At 47.4% G+C, this 22,649-nt stretch overlaps 1 long non-coding RNA gene across 1 annotated transcript in view; it reads right to left on the reverse strand.

Moving 5' to 3' along the window:
* Positions 1-289: 289 nt before the first annotated feature.
* LOC309525700 overlaps positions 290-22,649 on the reverse strand; it is a 28,085-nt gene continuing 5,725 nt past the window's right edge. Inside the window, exon 2 of the long non-coding RNA XR_014216496.1 lies at positions 290-751. This is a non-coding gene — a long non-coding RNA (uncharacterized lncRNA). The remainder of the gene's footprint in view (positions 752-22,649) is intronic.

A 22,649-nucleotide genomic window follows, 5' to 3' on the forward strand; every position in this document is an offset into this window, starting at 1 on the left:
CTTTTGGGAAATTATTTATAAGGAGCTAAAAAAAATATTTTAATTAACTTTCATCAAAAAAAAACCAGAAGCCTTCCTTTTAGGTATCATGGCTGCAGACATTCTGAAGGAATTGAGGAGGGTATTTATGTATGCAACCACTGCCGCGAGAATGCTGATAGCCAAATGGTGGAAAGGAGATAAAATACCAACTAAATTGGAATGGCAGGCGAAAATATTTGATTACGTGGAACTGGCAAAGATGACAGGAAAAATTAGGAACCAGACAGACCAAAAGTTCAACAAATAATGGGATATATACAGATTATATTTAAAAGAACATTGTTCCCATATGAAATCATTGACATGCTTTGATTAACTTCTGCCATACTGATGTTAGTTTCTGTGTGTTGCCACTGTGCAGTGCTTGGAGTCACAAGACTCTGTTTACATTCCAGAGATTCCATACTGTTGGAAGTCTCACGGGAGAGAGGAGATGGATATGATGTTTACCGGTTTCCTGTTCCTTTGTTCCAGTTACTCTCTGTCTTTCACAGAGAGAGGATGTTTTCTTTTCTGTCTGCGTAGCTAGAAATAAAGCATAGCAATGTAGCGCATAAATCTCGTCACTTCTGCTGCTTTGAAACTCTGCTGAATGGGAACATGCTTGGAGCCTTATCAGAGGATCAGGTCGTTAATTATCGTCAGAGGAGAGAACGAAGGCTCGACTGGAGGAGTCGCTCGGTCGAACGCAGGTTCCAACAACTATATGCTACAAAGATTATAGATAATTTGTGATAAGTTAAATGTCATACAATTTGCAGTTAACCAGGAAACGAAGGAGCCATGCTGAGGAAGATGGAAGTCTTAACGTATGGAATAACGTTATCTTGTATGTAACATTTTCTTTGTATTTGATGTGTTTTTTCTTTTTTATTCTTGTGATGGGTGGATGCAATATTTAAAATCAATAAAGATTAAATGCAAAAAAAAGGGAGGAGGAAATGGGAGTGGAGCCACATAATGAGGAGTGCAAGTTGGGGATGGGGGGATGGAAAATGGGGATGGAGTGGGATTAGAGAAGGGAGAGTGAAAGGGTCTTCTTGAGCCCTTTGCAACTTATGGTATCATGGATGATGCTCCAGGCATCTGGCAGGCTAGAACCCTGAAGAGAAGCATTCCAGGTACAAGGCAAGAATGCACTGCAACATTACATTTCATGGCAGGTCCCACTTGCATATTCCAGGAGGCAGGCTTCAAGATTCTGTCACACTCCAGGGTGACCAAGAAACTTGAATCCAGGGGGAGGCTATTAATGTGAAAGAGCAGGGGCAACAATATGAATGACAGACCCATAGGTGGCAGCAAAATGGGGGCAGAGGGGCAAGTGCCCAAACAAGGAGCTTGCCCTCCCACTTGCTTCCCCCACAAAAAATCTAGCCATTAATGTAATACTGTTATTTTGCTTTCACAGCTAACTTACCTAGAAATGTACTTCTGTTCCTCCCCACCAGATTTCTTTTTTTTTTTTTTTTTGGTTCCGCTGCTGCTGTCTCCACAAACCTCCTGCCTCCCATCGTAAGAGGTATCTTTGTAGTCAAATAAATGAAAGGTAAAGGGTAAAGAACCCCTGGATGGTTAAGTCCAGTCAAGGCGACTATGGGGCTGCGGTGCTCATCTCACTTTTCAGGCTGAGGGAGCCGGCGTTTGTCCACAGACAACTTTCCGGGTCATGTGACCAGCATGACTAAACCGCTTCTGGCACAACGGGACACCGTGACAGGAACCAGAGCACGGAAACACCGTTTACCTTCCCGCCATGGCGGTACCTGTTTATCTACTTGCACTGGTGTGCTTTCGAGAAGCTAGGTTGGCAGGAGCTGGGGCAGAGCAACAGGAGCTCACCCCGCTGCTGGGAATCGAACCGCCGACCTTCTGATCGGCAAGCCCAAGAGGCTCAGGGGTTTAGACCACAGCACCATCGTTTCATCACACACAAAGTTGGCCATCATTTAGATAGCAAGGTACAGTGTGCCTTCCTGCACTGAAAGGAGTGCTTATAATAATAAAAAATAATAAAATTATAAACTAGAGCAATGGGGAAGTTCCCATTAATGTAGCCCTTCTTCCTTGTTCAGTTGAACCTACTTGTTTTAGGTTCAACCAGTGTTGGCAGTAGAACTCCACCCTTTAGACTGGAGAGTTGAAACCACCATGGGGGAAGGAACTGTTCATAATAATCAGCTCCAAGTTAGCAATGCCTGTGGCACACTATCTCTGCAGGAAAAGGGATAGAAGAACATGGTGGAGAAGATCTGGAGGCATGAACACAGCACAGAATCTTATTTCATACTCTTATTTTTCCATTTTCAACAGCTGGGTGGTTCATAACAAGCTTTGCTCCTGCCGAAACTTTGCTGATGGATCCCCCAATTGCTCCTGATCTGCTTAATTCCTCTTCCAAAATGAGCATTAAGCAGGCACAAATATCTCAGTGTTTCCCATCCATTTAGGCATCATCTCTGGCATATTACGGTAAGATGAGACGAATCAATGAGAAAATGTGCATCAAGGTAGGCATTTTACAGCTACTTTAGCCGAGTTCAAGTCTATTAAACAGGGAAATGAACCTAGAGGAAAGTCACTGCGCAAAGCATCTCTCAGTTTAATAACACTTGCATTCGAATTATTGTTAACTTCTAACTTATTTCAGCCTTGCTCGGGATAAATCATTTAAAAGGAACAAGCTAAAATTGCATATTAGCAAGTGGAAGGCATTATTTAGCTACTAGAAGGTAGAGAAGTGTTCAATGTATGGTCATAAATCTGGGAAGCATCAAAGCTGGCCATCATTTAGGTAGCATTTAAGTAATAAACAATTGTGGTTCAGGATGATGAAGTGGTCTGATGCATTAATGAATTAGGATGCAATGCAAACCCCAGTTGCTGCCCAGTGGAGCTTAATGGAGTTTGGGGACCATTGGTGCATCTGTAGCCCTGCTGCTTATGCCGGCCAGGATAGAGTGGGAAGGAGAGCAATCAAATCACTGAATCAGCCTCCCAGTGATTGCTCCATACATTTCCAGAGTTCCTTGGGAAGAAGGGTTGATTAGCAAACCACTCAGTGAATTGTTAACTCTCAGAGGGGAATACGGCAGACTCTCCAAATGTCCTTGTTTTCCAGGGACAGTCCCAGATTTACATAAGCCGTCCCAGTTTCTGATTTGATCCCAGAATGTCTCGCTTTTCCTTAGGACGTCCCTATTTTCATCAGAGAAATGTTGGAGGGTATGGAGTTAGGCTAGGGTTGCCAAAAAGTAAAAACTAGGACAGGAAGACCTCAATATTGTTGAGGTTTCTAAAGGAAAACCCAAAGGCTGTTGAGCTTTTTTTTTAGACAAACCCCAAAATTGTTGAGATTTTTCCAGTAAAAGCTACAAGAATTTTCAAGGTATGGAGCTTTTCTAGGCATTTTCGGCACAATTTAACACCCGTTGCCAGTTTTCTAGGTCATTTGCCTGATTTAAAAAAAAAAAATCCAGGACGCCATTTTCAGAAAATCAGGTCGTATGGCAATCCTATGTTATGTGTAACTATACAACCTGAAGGCAGCCCTGTATAGCATAAGTTTTGTAATGTCCAGTGGTTTTTAATGTTTTTATATATGCAAGAAGCCACCCAGAGTGGCTTTGGCAACCCTGTCAGATGTATGGGGTAATAATAATAATAATAATAATAATAATAATAATAATAATAATTCCCCTACTTTCATTGGAAAAACAATGGAAGGTATGATAAGCATTTCCTAGCAACTCTTAGCATCCTTACCAAACTCCTGTTCCCAGAATTATTTGAGGGAGTCCGTGACTGCTAAAATAGTGTAAACCTGCTTTAAATGTATGGTGCAAATGTGGCCTTAATGCAATCTCACGAAAGCAGTGGGACCAGCTTAGAATCCAATGGCTCTTGAGCCAGCTCAGCTCCCTCCTCTTGAACACCCCATTTCAAGGCTTCCCACTGGTTGTTACCGGTGGAGTTCCTGCTTGCAGAGCTTCTGTCTATGTGGCAGTTCAACAGATGAAAGGGGGAGTGCCACCCCAGCAGAGTGACGTGCTAGCAGAATGGGGGGAGGGATTACCCTACAAAGGCTGGTGGGACCAGATGGAGGGACACCTCTACACAGTCCACACACCCAGTCTGGCACAAAACTGCTTTATAGACCTTTAAAGTCCTAAATGGCCTCGGCGCAGTATACCTGAAGGAGCGTCTCCACCCCCATCATTCAGCCCGGACAATGAGGTCCAGCTCCAAGGGCCTTCTGGCAGTTCCCTCACTGAAACAAGTGAGCTTACAGGGAACCAGGCAGAGGACCTTCTCGGTAGTGGCACCCTCCCTGTGGAACGCCCTCCCATCAGATGTCAAGGAAAGAAACAACTATCTGACTTTTAGAAGACATCTGAAGGCATCCCGGAATTGGGAAGTTTTTAATATTTGGTGTTTTAATTTGCTGGAAGCAGCAACTTCAATGCATTGTTGGAGCTGGGCAAAGGGACTTTTTGATCTAATATCCTTTAACATCACTGATGCTGGTCTCTGCAGAATAATGGCCATTTGGCTGAGGCTTTTAAAGCATCTGTAGATTGGCTGCGTTTTGTTGGACCAGTTGCTGGGTTTTTGATTTGTGTCTGCCTATTTAGGATTTTATGGTTCCATTTTATCGTTGTACTATTGCAGGGTTTGTCTTATTGATTTATGGTTTTGTCTAATAAAGCTGTTGTAGTGGATGTTTTAATTTAGTCTGTTTTACTATCCACATTGCCAAGAGAAGACCTTCATTTTAAAAAAATGGGGGACTTGATTAAAATAAATAAATTCTAAACATTTTTTAATTCTAAGAAATTATCTCAATCATCTATCCATAAACCAACTCTTAAGCACTTTCATATCCCCCCCCCCAAATATACATATATGTTAGAGAGGCAGAACACAATAGGTTCATGCGATGAAAGGACCAATGTGCTCACTCTTTAAAAGACCATTTGAGAGGTCTTCTATACTTGTGGTCACACTTTTGTAACACAGATTAATTATATGCTGAGAAGTATGTGCAGTTAAGAAAGCATTTTACCCAGCTGCTTATCTAGGACACCCCCCAAAAAAAATCACTTACACACCCACCTTTGTGCCACTGTGGGAGAAGGACAGGAAGCTTCTCCTGTGTTTGATTTTGCAATGATAGCAGTATCACATTGATGGACATTTCCATCATTCACTCCATCGTCTGATAGATGATTTTTGTGCCCCTCACCAGGCCTGCACCCCCAACAGGGATCAGTTTTGCCAACCCCTAGGTATACCTCTGACTTTATCTGTTCAGTGGTACCTCGGGTTACAGACGCTTCAGGTTACAGACTCCGCTAACCCAGAAATAATACCTCGGGTTAAGAACTTTGCTTCAGGATGAGAACAGAAATTGTGTGGCGGCGGTGCGGTGGCAGCGGGAGGCCCCATTAGCTAAAGTGGTACCTCAGGTTAAGAACAGTTTCAGGTTAAGAATGGACCTCCAGAATGAATTAAGTTCTTAACCCGAGGTACCACTGTAGTTCCTTATACTGTACATTTTAAAGAATTAAACATATTTCTCCTTCTCCTCTGCCGGGCCCCTGCTTCAAGAAGCTAAAAGCAATCAGAAAACCTTTGTCAAATTATTTATAGAAAAGAAAACAGCCCTCACACTTGGGCACCTGGAGTGGCCACATGCCATGCCCATGGGGTGGGGTGATCCACCCAAGTGGGTGGGGTGATCCACCCAGGGGTGAGCAATCGACACAGCATCAGTCTGCCTGGGGGGTGCCCTATTGCCATGGCAGTGATCCAACCAGGGTGGATTTTGTCACACACCCCCTCAGGCGTCCCCCGGGGCAGCCCACAGCCACCTTGCTCTGCCTCTGAGCCCTCACCATTGGCTCTGGGTGCAAAAGCTTCTTCTTCTTCTTCTTCTTCTTCTTCTTCTTCTTCTTCTTCGTCTTCTTCGTCTTCTTCGTCTTCTTCGTCTTCTTCGTCTTCTTCTTCTTCTTCGTCTTCGTCTTCGTCTTCTTCGTCTTCTTCTTCTTCTTCTTCTTCTTCTTCTTCTTCTTCTATCACTCGTAGCCGAGTAAGATTGTCTTCCATAAACACAGTTTTAACAATGAGTCCGTAAGTGACTGTGGAGGCCAGTCCTGGATCCACACGTCCTTCCACAGTGGGGACATAGGTTTCTGGGCGGGAGCTGATCAAGGTGGGAATTTGCCAAGCGTGCCTTCCTCTTAGCACATTTCTCCCTCGCGTCCTGAGTTTGAGTGTCTTCAAAGCCCATGACACCTTTGGTGAAGGCTGTTCTCCGACTGGAGCGCTCGCAGGCAAGTGTTTCCCAATTGTTGGTGTTTATACTACATTTTAAAAAAAATTGCCTTCAGACAGTCTTTAAACCTCTTTTGTTGACCATCATTACACTTTCCGTTTTTAAAGTTTGGGATAGAGTAGTTGCTTTGGAAGAGGATAATCAGGCACTTGAATTTAAACATATATGGGAAGCTTTTGGGAAAGCATTCACTGATCTGTCACAAAGAATAGAGGCCACTAACGGGCCAAATTAATTAATTTACTCTTTATCTGTAGTGGTGGGTTTTGAAGCCAACTGGATTAATAATCTGCCATTCCAACCATGCTCATTTTTTAGCATTATAATTACAAGGCAATTAGTCTCAGTCGCTGTTCTGCACCTGCCTTATGATGAAAGGTGTCCAAACACATGAAGTCTGAAATTATAGATTTTAGCTGTTCCACGGGGTTTTCTTTTCTTAAGTAGGTTGGAGGCAAGATTCAGCTTGACTAGCATCCTTTGTATAAAAGGGAGAGAAGTCGCCCTAAGTGGTTCAGGCAGTAATTACCAACTATCCCAAAGGGGCAATTAAAATGCACACACACACCCTCGAACAATTACAGTGACTTTGAGCCAAAACACGTTATAGTGGATTACTATCAAAAATGACCTCCTGTATCTCACCCTCCCCTTTCTCTCTTCCGGACAGGAGTGGAGAACTTATGCAGCCCTCCAGATATGGTTGACCAATGGTCAGGGGAGACAGGAAGTTGTGGTCTAGGTCCAGAAACATCTGCAGGGTCAAAGGTTCCCTGCTACCACTGCTGTTAAGGTTTAGTTCCATTTAAGTAACATTGTCACTGTTGCAGATACTAATATAATGCAGTTTGAAGCAACTGGAAGCGTAAGAGCTGACTTCTTTTGGAATAAAACATTGTCCAGACCCATAAAAAAGATTGTTCAAACTTTTTACCAGCAGAACGCTTTAAAACAAAACAGAATACATCCATATATTTGTACAATATATTGTGTTATCTACAACCGGCTCAGCATCTTGCCTATGAAATAATCCAAACAGCCCTAGAAACAAAGGTCCCTCTCTCTCTCTTCACAGCCTGCAGGCTATTTACTCTTGCTTCAGGAGAGCTTCATTTTACACCTTCACTCCACTGAGTTTGAGGGATGTGGGTGGTGCTATGGTCTAATCCACCGAGCCTCTTGGGCTTGCTGATCAGAAGGTCGGCGGTTTGAATCCGCGCGATGGGGTGCGCTTCCGTTGCTCTGTCCCAGTTTCTGTCAACCTAGCAGTTTGAAAGCCTACCAGTGCAAATAGATAAATAGGTACAGTGTTTCCGTGCGCGCTGGCTTCTGTCACAGTGTTCCATTGCTCCAGAAGCCATTTAGTCATGCTGGCCACATGACCTAGAAAACCTGTCTGCAGACAAATGCCAACTCCCTCAGCCTGAAAACAAAAGTGAGTGCCATACCCCATAGTCGATTTCAAATGGACTTAACCATCCAGGAGTGCTTTATCTTTACCGTTCAGTATGGGAGATAATGATTCAAAGGCAACTCACTTTCAAAATGGAGATTTTGAAACCCAATACCTCTTACATGATCTAAGGTTACAACCCTCACATGTTAGCTACCAGAGAAACAGCAATCAGTTAGTTAAACATTAACTTAGTAAGAGCTCAACATGCTCTCTCCTTGGCTTTAATATAACCCCATTGAAGAACCCCATGTTAAACCTTCTGCAATATACATTTAAAAAATTCCTTCCAGTAGCATCTTAAAGACCAACTAAGTTAGTTCTTGGTATGAGCTTTCGTGTGCATGCACACTTCTTCAGATACACTGAAACAGAAGTTGCCAGATCCTTCTATATAGTGAGAAGGTGGGGAGGGGTATTACTCAGAAGGGTGGTGGGAATGGGAGATTGGCAGATAGCTGAGATGAGCCTGTTGACGACTCTTAACGACTGTAATAGGTCTTACAGGAAAAGGCAAGGGGTGGGAAGGTGAGAAATGGCTTAGTCATGTATAATGAGATAAGAATCCAATGTCTCTGTTCAGACCAGGTCTTTAAGGTGCTACTGGAAGGAATTTTTTTATTTTGACTATGGCAGACCAACACGGCTACCTATCTGTAACAATATACATTTAGGCATTCTCATTTCAGAATCAATTAAACCATTATACTTAAGAGTCACATCATGTGATTCATCTTACTCTACTCCATGCCATTGGCAGCTGCTGGTGGTAAAGGTAAAGGATCCCTGGATAGTTAAGTCCAGTCTGAGGCAACTATTGGGTTGTGGCGCTCATCTCGCTTTTAGGCCGAGGAAGCCAGCGTTTGTCCGCAGACAGCTTTCTGGGTCATGTGGCCAGCAGGACTGAACTGCTCCTGGTGCAACTCTGACAGAAACCAGAGTGAATGGAAATGCCATTTACCTTCCTGCTACAGCGGTACCTATTTAGCTACTTGCACTGGCATGCTTAGTACCCTGAGACAAGGGAAAACCCAGAGAATGTGACACAGTAAGGCATCTTTTGGCCAGAGGCCATTACCTGCTGTAATGTGATATTTGGGCTGCAGAAAGCATTACACCACCCCAAGTAGCTTGTGAATAATGCTTTTCTACTTCCCACATTGCCCCTGGTCTGCTCTTGAACAATTCTTTTTAATTTAAATTCAAAAGGCTTTTTTTCCTCTCCAAATCAACACTGTCCCATGTGCCAAGGGTATATAAATCAAAATCCCATATACCTCAATGTTACGTGCTTTTGACATTGAAGTTTCACTTAGGTGAATATTACTCCATAAACAGCATTTGATTAGATTTGGGGGTTGAAGTAGTCCACAGAAAGCCGGGTTTAATCATTTGTTTGATTAAAAAGGCAAGGCAGAGCTCCCATTACATGGTAGGAGAAACTCACATTTTAAAATCTCCTTCACAGAATCCTTCAGACGCATTTTAGGTACTACTGATGATGCCCTTTATCGAAATTCTTGGTTTTTATAACTTTACAACTTTTACAGTTGCCTCACTTTGCCTCACTTGAACTTTATAATTGAAAACCAAACCAATGACCTTTAACCGAGGGGGTGGGGTGGGATGTGAGTGTTGGTGAATCTTACCACAGAACTACATATCTTTTGTTCCTTTGAAAAATCATACCTGTCAGAGCTGCTTGAAGATCCTAGCTCACAGAGGATCACGCTAGCCAGCGATCATTTAGTAAAAGTCTTTATTGAATTACAGTTTCCATTCTCACGCTGCTGCGCGCAACTCTACGTCTAGTAGCTAGATCGACGAAGCTCCGTCTGAGTCTCCGCCCCGTGCGCACCAACTTAATATCCTAGCCCTGCTCCACCTTTTCCGCCTGACTGTCCTCCTCTGGGTCCCTCTACCCCCCGGGGCTTCTTCCTTCCGGGATTCTTCTGACGCTGACCCGGACCCTCCTGCCTCCTTGCGCCGGGCTTTAGGACCTGGCTCCCTTTCCGGGCTGCTTACTGCGCCGCCTTCCTCTGCATTTGAACTTGGCGCGCGCGCCCAACCTTCCACTTTCCTCTTAACCGTTTCTTCGCTCCCCGATGGAGGTGTGGCCACTCCTGACTCATGCCCTCCCTCCTGTGGTGAGCTGCCAGCGCTTGCCCCCTGGCTCCCTTCCTCTTCCCTGCTCTCTGGCGGTGACGCTGGTCCCGATTTCCAACTGCTCTCCTCTGAGTCCCCTCTGGCTCTATCTTCCTGGGGTGCCCCCCTAGACTCCCCCCTTGCCCTGGCCACTGGTGCTCCTTTCTGTGAATCCTCTGATTCACTGGAAAGACTCGGAGATCTCGGGTCGTCGTCATCACTCATCTTTTCTTCTGCCTCCTCCCCTTCGCTCTCTGTTTCCTCCCTTGCCCTTGCCTCTGCTCCTAAACCCCTGACATCCATCCCCCCCTCGAAGCCCCCCATTCCCCCCTCCCCTCCTTCCGGTGCTGGAGCTGGGGTGTGCTGTTGCAAAGGGACGAACGTCGGATATCGTTCGCTTCCCGTGGCGGGCCTCCATCTGAAGTCTCGCGGGTCTTCCTCCCTGCTCTCGTTGACGACGGTCACCTCCGCTTCCATCTCTGTGCCGCCGTGCTCGAAACCAGGGTCGTCCCCGAAAACGTCCATGTCCGTCTCTCCCTCACTTCCTCCTGGCGGAGTTGCTCGTCCTGGGCCTTCCAGCCACCTTCTGCGGAACTGCTCCTCTGGTCTATCGTCCCACCAATACGAGGGTTCTGATGCAGATCCCGAGGGTGACCCCTCCGGGGAACGGACGTCTTGTGTCGGGTCCTCGTCCGAGTCGAACCCCCGGAAAGTGCTGGCCGAAAGCGTGGGCGTGAAAAGCCAGTCGTCGAAAAAGTCTGCTGGCATAGGTCTATGTGGGAAGAGGGCATGAAACTCGTCTTTGAGTAGAGGTTCGTCCAAGGCGTAGCCCGGCACCCAGCTGTTCGCACTGGCCAGGGTGCCCTCCTTGGCGAGAAAGTATTCTACCCCCTCTTCCCCCCATCTGGAGTCCAAAATCTCCGTGACGTCATTGATGCGCTCCTTCTGTGCCACTCCCGCGTGCCCCGTTCTGTCTCTGACCGGACTCGGCGCCGTTCCGGGTTCCTGGAACCTGTGCGGTGCCTTGTAGGGAGTGAGCACCGATCTGTGGAACACCGGATGCATTCTGGAACCCTCCGGAAGTGCCAGTCTGAAAGCTACCGGGTTGACCTGCTCTTCGACTTGGTAGGGTCCCAGTTGTTTATGCCCTAGTTTCTTCTTGGCCAACGACCTGGCCGGCACTGCGTGGGCTGCTAACCAGACCCAGTCTCCCACGTGGAGCTCTTCGCCAACCCTTCTGTGCCTGTCCGCTTGTACCTTGTATGCGTGTTTGGCCAGCTCCAGGTGGCGCCTCAGCTGATCGTGGACTTCCTGCAGCTCCGACGCGAACGCATCTGCTGTCTGCGGCTCCCCCTCCCCCATTCTTTCCAGTCCCGGGAAGGTTCTGGGGTGCCTCCCGTTGTTGGCGAAGAACGGCGTGACCCCCGTGGACACGTGCTTCGTGTTGTTGTAGGCGAACTCGGCAAGCGGCAGGTAATCCACCCACGTCGCAGGCTGTTGATTCGCATAGCATCTCAGGTACTGCTGCATGATGGCATTGACCCGCTCCGCTTGCCCGTTGGTCTGCGGGTGTCTCGCCGACGCCAGGTTGATCTTGACGTTTAGGAAGCCCATCAGCTTCTGCCAGAAATTCGAGATGAACTGCCGCCCGCGGTCGGACAGAATAGACCGTGGCAGACCGTGAACCTTGAACACGTGGTCTATGAACAGTTTGGCGGTTTGCTCCGCCGTGGCCACCTTCGCACACGGAATGAAATGTGCCATCTCGGAAAACAGGTCCACCACCACCAGCACTGCCGTCTTGCCCCTCGAGCTGGGCAGATCTGTGACAAAGTCCAGAGCCACCCTTTCCCAAGGTTCGACCGGAGTTTGCAGCGGTTCCAACAGTCCTGCCGGCGGTCTGTGCACTGGTTTGGCCCTCTGGCAGGTGTCACACCTCGCCACGTAGTCTGCGACCTCCCCTCTCATTCCAGGCCACCAGAAATCCCTGGCTACTAATTCCACCGTCTTCTCCTTGCCAAAGTGCCCGGCCGTGGGCGCGTCGTGCAGCTGCTGCAGCACCTTGGCGCGAAGGTCGTCTCCCGGCACGTAGATGGCCCCTTTACGGATGAGCAATCCATCTCGTAGCTGGAAACCGTCGGCCGCAGCCTTGCCCCTTTGCACCTCTGCCATCTTTGCTTGCGCGAAGGAGTCATCCTGCAACGCTCGTCGCACCGCCTCCAGGTCCACGGTGGCCGCGGCGCACGCCCATACTGTTGGTGCGAAGATGTGCATGGCGGCCTCTGGCGTTGCGTCCTCCAGATACTGTGGCTTACGGGAGAGGGCGTCCGCCATGATGTTAGTGTCCCCCGGGACATACTCTATGCGGAAGTCGAAGTTCGCAAAAAACTCAGCCCAACGTATCTGCCTCTGGTTTAGGAACTGTGCCGTGCGCCAGTGCTCCAGATTCTTGTGGTCCGTGCAAACCTGCACCGTGTGCTTGGCGCCGATCAGGAAGTGCCTCCACGCTTTGAACGCTGCATGAATGGCCAGCAACTCCCTGTCCCAGATGGTGTAGTTCTGCTCGGACTTGCTGAGCTTCCTGGAGTAAAACGCTCCTGGCCGCCACACCCCCTGCTGGTCCTTTTGCAGCAGGACCGCCCCCACGGCTCTGTCCGAGGCGTCTGTCTCCACCCTCATCGGCCTGCTGGGGTTGACGTGAAGCAGCTGCTCTTCCGACGCGAAGAGACGCTTGAGTGCCTGAAAGGACTGCTCCGCCTCCTCTGTCCAAACGAACTTCTTTTTCTTGGAGCTAAGCGTGTCTGTGATGGCCGCTGTCTGCATAGCGAAGCCCTTGATAAACTTGCGATAGAAGTTCGCAAAGCCGACAAACCTTTGGACCTCTTTTCGGTTGCGTGGACTCTTCCAATCCAATACCGCTCGAACCTTGGCGCTGTCCATGGCGAGCCCCTTGTCAGACAACTTGTAGCCCAGAAAATCCACCTCCGTCACGTCAAATTGGCACTTCTCCAGCTTGGCGTAGAGCCTATGTTGCTTTAGTCTGGTCAGCACTTCCTTGACGTGTCTGTCATGCTCCTGCTGCGATTCCGAAAAGATCAGGATGTCATCTAAGAAACAGACGCACGTCTTGTAGAGAAGTCCCGCCAACACGTGATGCATGAAAGCTTGAAAAACGTGGGAGCCATTTTGCAATCCAAAAGGCATAACTCTGTATTCGTAGGTACCCAGTGGCGTGAACATGGCCGTCTTCCACTCATCTCCCTCCCGCATGCGAATGAGGTTGTACGCCCCTCGCAGGTCTAACTTGGTGAACACTTTTCCCTTCCGCACCTTCGCCAGGAGGTCGTCGATTCGTGGCATGGGGAAGTCCGACGGCTTGGTCCCATTGTTTAAAATGCGATAGTCCACGACCAGTCTTTTTCGGGGCGTGTCTCGCTTTTTAACAAAGAATACAGGACTGCCCCCCGCTGCCTTGGACTCTCGGATGAAACCGCGCTCCAAATTATGATCTAAGAACTCTTTGAGTTCCTGCAGCTCGTCCTCTGACATGGAATACAGCTTCCCTTTGGGCAGCGCCGCCCCCGGCAGCAGGTCAATTTTGCAGTCATATGGTCTGTGAGGGGGTAGCCTGTCCGCCTCCTTCTCGCAGAAAACTTCCAAAAATTCTGCGTACTTGTGGGGAATCGCTTGCAGCGTGCCTAGCTGCAGCTGTGACTCCTCTTGCTCCCCTTCCTGCTGGGGCATGATGCAGTGTTCAGCACAAAAGGAAGAGCCGAAGGTCAGCTGCCTCTGGTACCAAGCCAGCGCCGGTCTGTGCTTGTCCAGCCAACTCATGCCCAATACAATGGGCGTGTCCGATAGCTGAGTGACATTGAAGCTGATGATTTCCCTGTGATTCCCAAGTCGCATCACCATTGGCAGCGTCTGCTTCACCACTTGCCCCCCTAGCAACTCCCTTCCATCCACCGTGACAACCTGCAGGGGCAGCGTGGCAGGCAGCAACTGTATAGCGTGCTTGTCGACAAACTCCTGCCCTATAAAGTCCGCGTTGCTGCCCGAGTCGATGGTAATTGGCACGTCCATGGTGATTCCATTGGGCAGCTGGAGAGATGCGGTGAGCCTCACCACTGGTTTGGGCGGGAGGGGGTTCACGGGCTGTAAAATCTCTGGGGACTGCTTCACTGACATGTCTGGCTGGGCCCCAGTGCCTCTTCCTCCAGCCAGACATCGTCGTTTCCCTGCTGTGGTTCTCCTTGCTGCGTTGCTGCAGTCACCATTGCTGAGGCTGCAGTGAGCTTGTGGAGCCTCTGGGGACACTCTTTCGCCATATGCCCTGGCTCCTCACAGACGTAACACTTCCTGTTCCCTCTAGGAGGCTTCGCTTTCACTGCTGCCGGTGCTAGGGCTCTGGTTGCTGACTGAGCCCTTGCACCTCCAACCTCCATAGGTTCGGCTCCTCCTCCTGGCAGAGGCGTGGATTGCGCCCACGCTGCTTCTCTGGGAAGGAAGGAGGGGCCCCTGGCTGATTCGCGCCCTCCACGCCCTTCGTCCCTGCTCCACGGACGTTCTTCCAGCCTCACCCCCACTGCCAGTGCCCTCTGAACGACCTCCTGGGTGGTTCGGGGTCTCTCCCCCCTCGCGATCTCATCTTTAATCAAGCTGTGCAACCCCTCCCAAAAGAGGTCTCTTACAGGGGCCGAATCTCTGTCCCATTCCAGGGCACTGACCAAGGCGAAAAAGCGTGCATGATACTGTCTGACGCTGGCCCTCCCTTGTCTTAGCCCATGCACCTCCTTCCGGGCAAGATCCACGTCAATACTTGATAAAAAACACCCATCCATCGCTTTAATAAAGGCATCTGCATTCTGGAGCGCCGGATCCTTATCCCTCCATAAATTGCGTAGCCATGCTTTAGCATCCCCATGCAAATGGGCCATGATGAATCCCACTCTCTCTTGCTCATCTCTAAAGTCTTTATGCAGCAGTTGCAGTGCGCACAGTACGTCTGCTCTAAAGTTGGGATACTGTTGCAGGTTCCCATCGAAGTGAGAGACCAGCCCGCCTGTTCGTCTCGCCAACCCAATTCCCTCCTGCCGGGGTGTCTGCTTCGTCAGCACGTCTAACCTGATCTGGAGATCCCTGCAGGCGGCAGCTGCCTCCTCCTCTCTCTTCCTGGATGCGAGAGCCTCGGCATTCAGTTGTGCCACTGCTTTTCTGAGTTCCTCTATCTGCTGCTCAGCCGTCATGTCGTCTGCTGTTCGTGAGCTCACTAGTAGGCACCTGTTTCTCTCCCCTCCTCGGGGCTGTAGATGCCCACAATTTGGAGACGGAGCTTACTGTCAGAGCTGCTTGAAGATCCTAGCTCACAGAGGATCACGCTAGCCAGCGATCATTTAGTAAAAGTCTTTATTGAATTACAGTTTCCATTCTCACGCTGCTGCGCGCAACTCTACGTCTAGTAGCTAGATCGACGAAGCTCCGTCTGAGTCTCCGCCCCGTGCGCACCAACTTAATATCCTAGCCCTGCTCCACCTTTTCCGCCTGACTGTCCTCCTCTGGGTCCCTCTACCCCCCGGGGCTTCTTCCTTCCGGGATTCTTCTGACGCTGACCCGGACCCTCCTGCCTCCTTGCGCCGGGCTTTAGGACCTGGCTCCCTTTCCGGGCTGCTTACTGCGCCGCCTTCCTCTGCATTTGAACTTGGCGCGCGCGCCCAACCTTCCACTTTCCTCTTAACCGTTTCTTCGCTCCCCGATGGAGGTGTGGCCACTCCTGACTCATGCCCTCCCTCCTGTGGTGAGCTGCCAGCGCTTGCCCCCTGGCTCCCTTCCTCTTCCCTGCTCTCTGGCGGTGACGCTGGTCCCGATTTCCAACTGCTCTCCTCTGAGTCCCCTCTGGCTCTATCTTCCTGGGGTGCCCCCCTAGACTCCCCCCTTGCCCTGGCCACTGGTGCTCCTTTCTGTGAATCCTCTGATTCACTGGAAAGACTCGGAGATCTCGGGTCGTCGTCATCACTCATCTTTTCTTCTGCCTCCTCCCCTTCGCTCTCTGTTTCCTCCCTTGCCCTTGCCTCTGCTCCTAAACCCCTGACAATACCCTTTACAGTCTTCAGTCAGTATTCATTCTCCTTACCCCACCCCGTTTTCTCAGGGGGGAGAGAGAGAGAGAGAGGGAGGGAGAGAGATGCTTTAAGGCTTTTTTCCTGACATAATGTACTGATAAAGCAAGAAAAAAAGAGTATTGGTATTGCTCCACTTAATAGCTGCTTAGTACAGTGGAAATTATCTGCCTGATTATCTGTTCTTTCAGAGGGCCCAAATGGCGCTTTGCTGAAAAATAATTGCTTCCAATTATTCTACCGCTTTCTCTTTAGCTTTTAATTATCATGTTTGAACTTCCCATTCTCACCTCCATGAGGGAATCATAGTGTCTGCCTTCCCCTAATGTCATTGCTCTGCCTAGACCTATTGCCTCCTTTTTCCTGGCACCACCCTTTGCTGCTAATTTTTTATCTCATTTTATTGGTGTTCTACAGGAAAGCAAGTAATCTCTTCAGCTCCCAGGACCATCATGGAAACCTGTTATCAGCATGGCTAAGAGAATTTGGAAGTGGGAGAAAAGCAATGACAAACCTAGACAGCATCTTAAAAAGCAGAGACATCACCTTGCCAACAAAGGTCCGTATAGTTAAAGCTATGGTTTTCCCAGTAGTGATGTATGGAAGTGAGAGCTGGACCATAAGGAAGGCTGATCGCCGAAGAATTGATGCTTTTGAATTATGGTGCTGGAGGTGATTCTTGAGAGTCCCATGGACTGCAAGAAGATCAAACCTATCCATTCTGAAGGAAATCAGCCCTGAGTGCTCACTGGAAGGACAGATCCTGAAGCTGAGGCTCCAGTACTTTGGCCACCTCATGAGAAGAGAAGACTCCCTGGAAAAGACCCTGATGTTGGGAAAGATGGAGGGCACAAGGAGAAGGGGACGACAGAGGATGAGATGGTTGGATACTGTTCTCGAAGCTACCAGCATGAGTTTGACCAAACTGTGGGAGGCAGTGGAAGACAGGAGTGCCTGGCGTGCTCTGGTCCATGGGGTCACGAAGAGTCGGACACGACTAAACGACTAAACAACAACAAACTTTCAAAATATCTGGATTCATGTAACTAGAGGCCACATCTGTCTAAATATCCCCAATTTTTAAGATTAATATCCCATTGCATAGGAAAAGCCCAATTGGGTTGAGCTATCAGTTCTCCAAGTCCAAAATTTTGTTTTCCACCAGGACTAATGTAAAAAAAAAAAAAAAATCTTAAAGCAAGGAAGAAAACAACCCAAACAGAAAACTGTGACACCAGAGCCAACATGGTAATTGAAAGCCCCACCACTAAAACCTATAAGCATGCCGAAATAAAAATCCCAAGTGTAGAGATGGGAGACTTCAGGACCTTCAAATGCTCCACTCCCATTCGTCCCAGCAGCATAGCCAATGGTTAAGGATGATGGGAATTGTAGTCAAGCATCATTTGGAACCCCACAAGTCCCTATCACCAACCTAGGGAACAAAATCTCTCTTGTACATTCAAAGAATTGTACAAATGCATGATTGTAATTATTGTTACAATACTCCTAAAACTGACCATGCCTCTGAGGGGTCATTCTATCATATGTGGTGGACCTGCAAGAAGGTCCATCACATGGACCTTAATAAAATTAGGGGGGGGGGAATTAAGCAACTTTTCCCAAGAGGCCAGAAACCTTCCTGATGGCGATACTAGACTGTGAAATCCCAAATATAGCCTAATGGTAGTTATTATACATGTGACTACAGCAGCAAGGATTCTCTAGGCCCAGAAATGGAAGGAGGAGAGAACACGCTCAAAGGAAGAATGGTTGATGAAAATTGTGGAATATGCAGATATGGCAAAATTGATGGCACTGATTAAAGGTACAAATTTCAAATCTTTTAAAGAAGACTGGAAACCCTTTCTACAGTGGTACCTCAGGTTAAGAACTTAATTCGTTCTGGAGGTCTGTTCTTAACCTGAAACTGTTCTTAGCCTGAAGCACCACTTTAGCTAATGGGGCCTCCTGCTGCCGCCACGCCGCCAGAGCCCGATTTCTGTTCTTATACTGAAGCAAAGTTCTTAACCTGAAGCACTATTTCTGGGTTAGCGGAGTCTGTAACATGAAGCGTATGTAACCTGAAGCGTATGTAACCCGAGGTACCACTGTAGTTTATAACAGTAACTATTTTTATTGCACTAGCCAAAGGCCATGGCAACATCCAAAGAAGGAAAAAATAAAGAATAGAAAACATCAGTCGCTACATATGCAGTAAAACCATGGTCAAATCCAACAAAATTTCTTATTTCTTATTGTACGGAATAAAAAGTAATTCTCAAATAAAATGTGCAAATTAGATCTCAGAGTCCCCTTTGCAACTGATTGCTAGCCCATCCAGTTCTTTCTTTCTATTCTTCCTAGCTGCCAGTAAGATAGAGCAGTGTTTCCCAACCTTTTTTGGGCAAAGGCACACTTGTTTCATGAAAAAAATCTCGAGGCACACCACCATTACAGCCCCGTGACGTCAGCGCGCAGCGTCACGCCGGGAGGGACATGAATTGCTAGCAAATTACATAATCACCTCCTTGAGGGCTGGCTCATCTTCTCCGAAGGCAGAACGGGAGGGAGGGAGGGAACCCCAGGGGTCATCTAGTGACGGCGCCCCAATCGAAAATTTGACTTTAAAAAAAATATTTTTTTCGAATTTTTTAATTTTTCCCGCGGCACACCAGGCAACATCTCGCAGCACACTAGTGTGCCACGGAACAGTGGTTGGGAAACACTGAGATAGAGAGCCACCTTATAAATCACAGAGTCATCAGTATCCCTCAGCAGCTATTTCATCCTCTCTGCCCTTTCTGGTCTATATTAAAAGTTATTTCCCATGTACAAAGACCCACAGCGAGAAATGTAAGAACACAGCAAAATATATTAAGAAAAATGTTAGAGAGGATGAAATGAGGTAAGACAGAACCTTAAAATTGTATGTAATTTTGGGTTTTAAACATTGGTGTTGGGTGAGAGAGAATGCACTAGTTCTGTTGAATTGAAATATAATTGTTGAGTAACAAATGTAAGTTTCTATATGGAAAAAAGAGTAAAATAAATAAATAAATGAATAAATGAATAAATGAATAAATAAATAAATATAATAGAACCTGCCTCCAAGACTTGGCATGGTACTATTATTGCACAATACTCTAGAAGACCAGTTGGAAACTAACGTCAAGGTATTTTGTATCTAAAGCACAGTTATGTATAAAAGTACCAGTTTCTGGAGTTGGTTCTCCAATTAATCTAGCTAGTTTTGTGCCTTTCTCCTACACCCCAGCATAACAAGCAATTTTGCCACAACTAGCAATACAAAGGCAGGCAAGATTTTCTACGCAGCTGCTGAATGTCTCACTTGTGAATTAATTATACGGTCACAGATCAATAAAGCAAGCACGTTACATAATTGAAACGAACAAGGGCTACAAAGCAACTTAATGAGAAAAAAAAGCAAAAGCTGAGAGACCAAACTAAGAATCATTCCACGAGGTCCCTTCTTTCAGGACTCTCACTTAAATGAGGAACATAAACAAGGCAACTACTTGCTGAAGAAGAGAGACATAAGATTAAGGTTTGACTATCCACGTTTGCCAGCACTCCTATCTTCAGTTGCATTCAATGCATTAAAGATTAGCCTTGGTGTTCCTGCAAATGTATTGTAGCACCCTGCTTGTGGTTAACGCTTAGCTGGAATGAAATATTCAACGCAGCAATAGAGAAATTAAAATAATAATTTATTTGTCAGACAAATAAATGATAGGCACAGTGGCATATGGTTACCAAAGCTCTGCCTCCCTCCAGCCCTGATGACCAGCACTTATATTCCCTCAGCCCAGTCCCCTTGCTCCTCCTTTGGCTGCCTCTGACCAATCAACCTGGTTGAAATTCCTATTGGCTGTTTGCCAGAACCAATAATAAAAGATACACCCATTTCCTATTACCTTTTATGGGAGACAAAGAGCTATATTTCCTTCTATCCATAAATGGCAGACAAGTAGCCATATATCTTACATTTGCCTCGACAAGGCACCTTAATTACCAGATCACCTTTTGCCCCTGTTGCCCCTGCATTCCAAAACAAATGGCTCATGGTATTAAATTCTATCTAAACAGAGATCTTGGGTTCACATTCTCACACACCATCGATGAAATAAGAATCTAACATAAGAATCTAACATTTCTAACTTTCTAAATCCTTTGCATAATTACATTACGCCAACAAATCTCATACATAACAAAGATAGCTTTTTAGAAGAAAAGGCCTTTGCAAAGTAAAAAAGAAACTCAGTAAAAACAGCTTCAAAAGAAGCCTCTTCAGTTTACACCCCCCTTTCCCAGCCAGCTGCTTTTCCCATTAACTCTTCCCAAAATTTATTGCCCTTTAACTCTCTCAGTATACTTTAAACCTTAGGAAAATATGCCTAGAGTCTGATGGGAGGCACATTGTATTATTTTCTGTTAAACAATAAATCTTACTATTTACCAACTCTTAATTAGTGTTTTTGCAGCTTGATTGTATTCTGTAATATGTAGGGTCAGTATAACATTTGCTCCCAGCCTGTAATTTCCTTTTACAACTTTGAGAAACTTGTCTCCTGCTACTGCTATAAATCAGGAGGGCCCTTGTTCAGGAGAGCAGGAAGATAAACAACTGCCAAAGTACTTAGCCAGCTGGTTTCTGCCTGGCATGAAACATACAAACATTTGCAAATATATCTTTAAGCTCATTTTAAAATACAGGCCTTGATCAGATGCCCCAGTATCAGGGCTGGGTAGCGGGCAGCAGATTCCGTGATTTAGGAGCAAAGAACAAGCCACTAGTCAGGAGCAAAGAACCAGGTGGGAACAACGACCAAATCAAAAACCAGAATTAAGCAAATTTCCAAGGATACAGCAACATAGCAGAGCTCAGGGTCACCTCATTGCTCAACCCAGGAAGAATGGGAATAGAAAACCCTTTCTCTCTATGCTTCCCTTCCCAGAAGGATCCTATAGCCAGCCTTAGTGGGCAGAGTCCGATCAGAAACTGAGATGGCCGCCACCTGTAGTTCAATGGTTGGCCACATGGGGCAGCCCTATAAAGAGGTCCCACAGTTGCTGGATTGAAGGGTAATACATGAATGAAAGCAATTTTTCCTAGGGCTGCCATACGTCTGGATTTTCCCAGACATTACCAGGATTTCAAAGGCAGAATGGACATCTGAAAGGTGGTAGTCTGTCCTGAATCTACGAGTAAGGCAAGTCTTCTCTCTCTTTTTGGCTCAACAACTTTTGGGGCTTTTACTATTTGAAATATGGCAACTCCATCTTTCATACGTGCATCTAGAACATATGCACATATGTACAGTGGTACCTCAGGTTAAGAACTTAATTTGTTCTGGAGGTCCGTTCATAACCTGAAACTGTTCTTGACCTGACATACCACTTTAGCTAATGGGGCCTCCTGCTGCCACCGCGCTGCCACTACACAATTTCTGTTCTCATCCTGAAGCAAAGTTCTTAACCCGAGGTACTATTTCTGGGTTAGCGGTGTCTGTAACCTGAAGTGTCTGTAACCCGAGGTACCACTGTATCTGGCTTCTCATCTACATCTGTACTTGATATGAAATTCAGAACACTAGAAAATGCTGCTGTCACTTTTCTCACCTTCACCAGTAGGCCTAAATCATATGCAAAATCCTCAAGCTCTTAAGCCACCAAATCTTGGGCCCCATTCAACGAGCTGGATAGGTCACTGGGTGCCAGCAGAATGTGCACCCCATCCAGGTCACTAGCTGTTGGTGTAAATGTATCAGGGCCACTTTGTTCAAGATATAGTGCTACCTTGGTTCTCAAACGGCTGAGGTTGTCAAACAAATCGGCTACCGAACACCGCAAACCCATAAGTAACTGTTCCAGTTTGCGAACATTTTTCAGAAGCCGGACGTCCGACGCAGCTTCCGTTTGAGTGCAGGAAGCTCTTGCAGCCAATCGGAAGCTGCACCTTGGTTTTTGAACGGTTTTGGGAGATGTACGGACTCCCAGAATGGATTAAGTTTGAGAACCAAGGTACCACTGTACATAAGTTTCACAAATGATACAGGGTACAGACAGAAACAGGCTAGCAACAACATTGCTCCCGCAACTTGGGACTGTGGCTGACTGGCTTTTATCTGCCCCAAGGCATAGGGCGGCCCCGGTCCACAGGTGACTCGCCTCTCCTGGCCTGGAGGTGAGCACTCCTCCTGCGGGAACTTAGCTCCCTCCACCTCTCTGCCCTGAGCCTCTGCAGCTCAGGAGAGGCTGGAGGGTTACCGGACCCAGAGGCAACCTCAGCTTCCTCTGACGGGGCTGAGAGTGGAGCACCTGCAGGCAATGGGTCCTCGATCACTTCCGGAGCTAGAGCAGATTTAGCTGGTGTCTGCTCCTGAGGATCCGGCACAGGTGAGGACCCTTCAGGCTCAAGCCCCAGCCCCAGCTCAGCTGGTTCTCCGTCTGTTCCTGAACTCCCTGTGCGGTGCTGGGGCTGTGCTTCAGCACTGGAGAGCCTTCCCGCCTCCTGGCTCTCTCCCTCTTCCCC

Source organism: Podarcis vaucheri (assembly GCF_965113315.1).
Source record: "Podarcis vaucheri genome assembly, chromosome: 1".
Classification (NCBI taxonomy): domain Eukaryota; kingdom Metazoa; phylum Chordata; class Lepidosauria; order Squamata; family Lacertidae; genus Podarcis; species Podarcis vaucheri.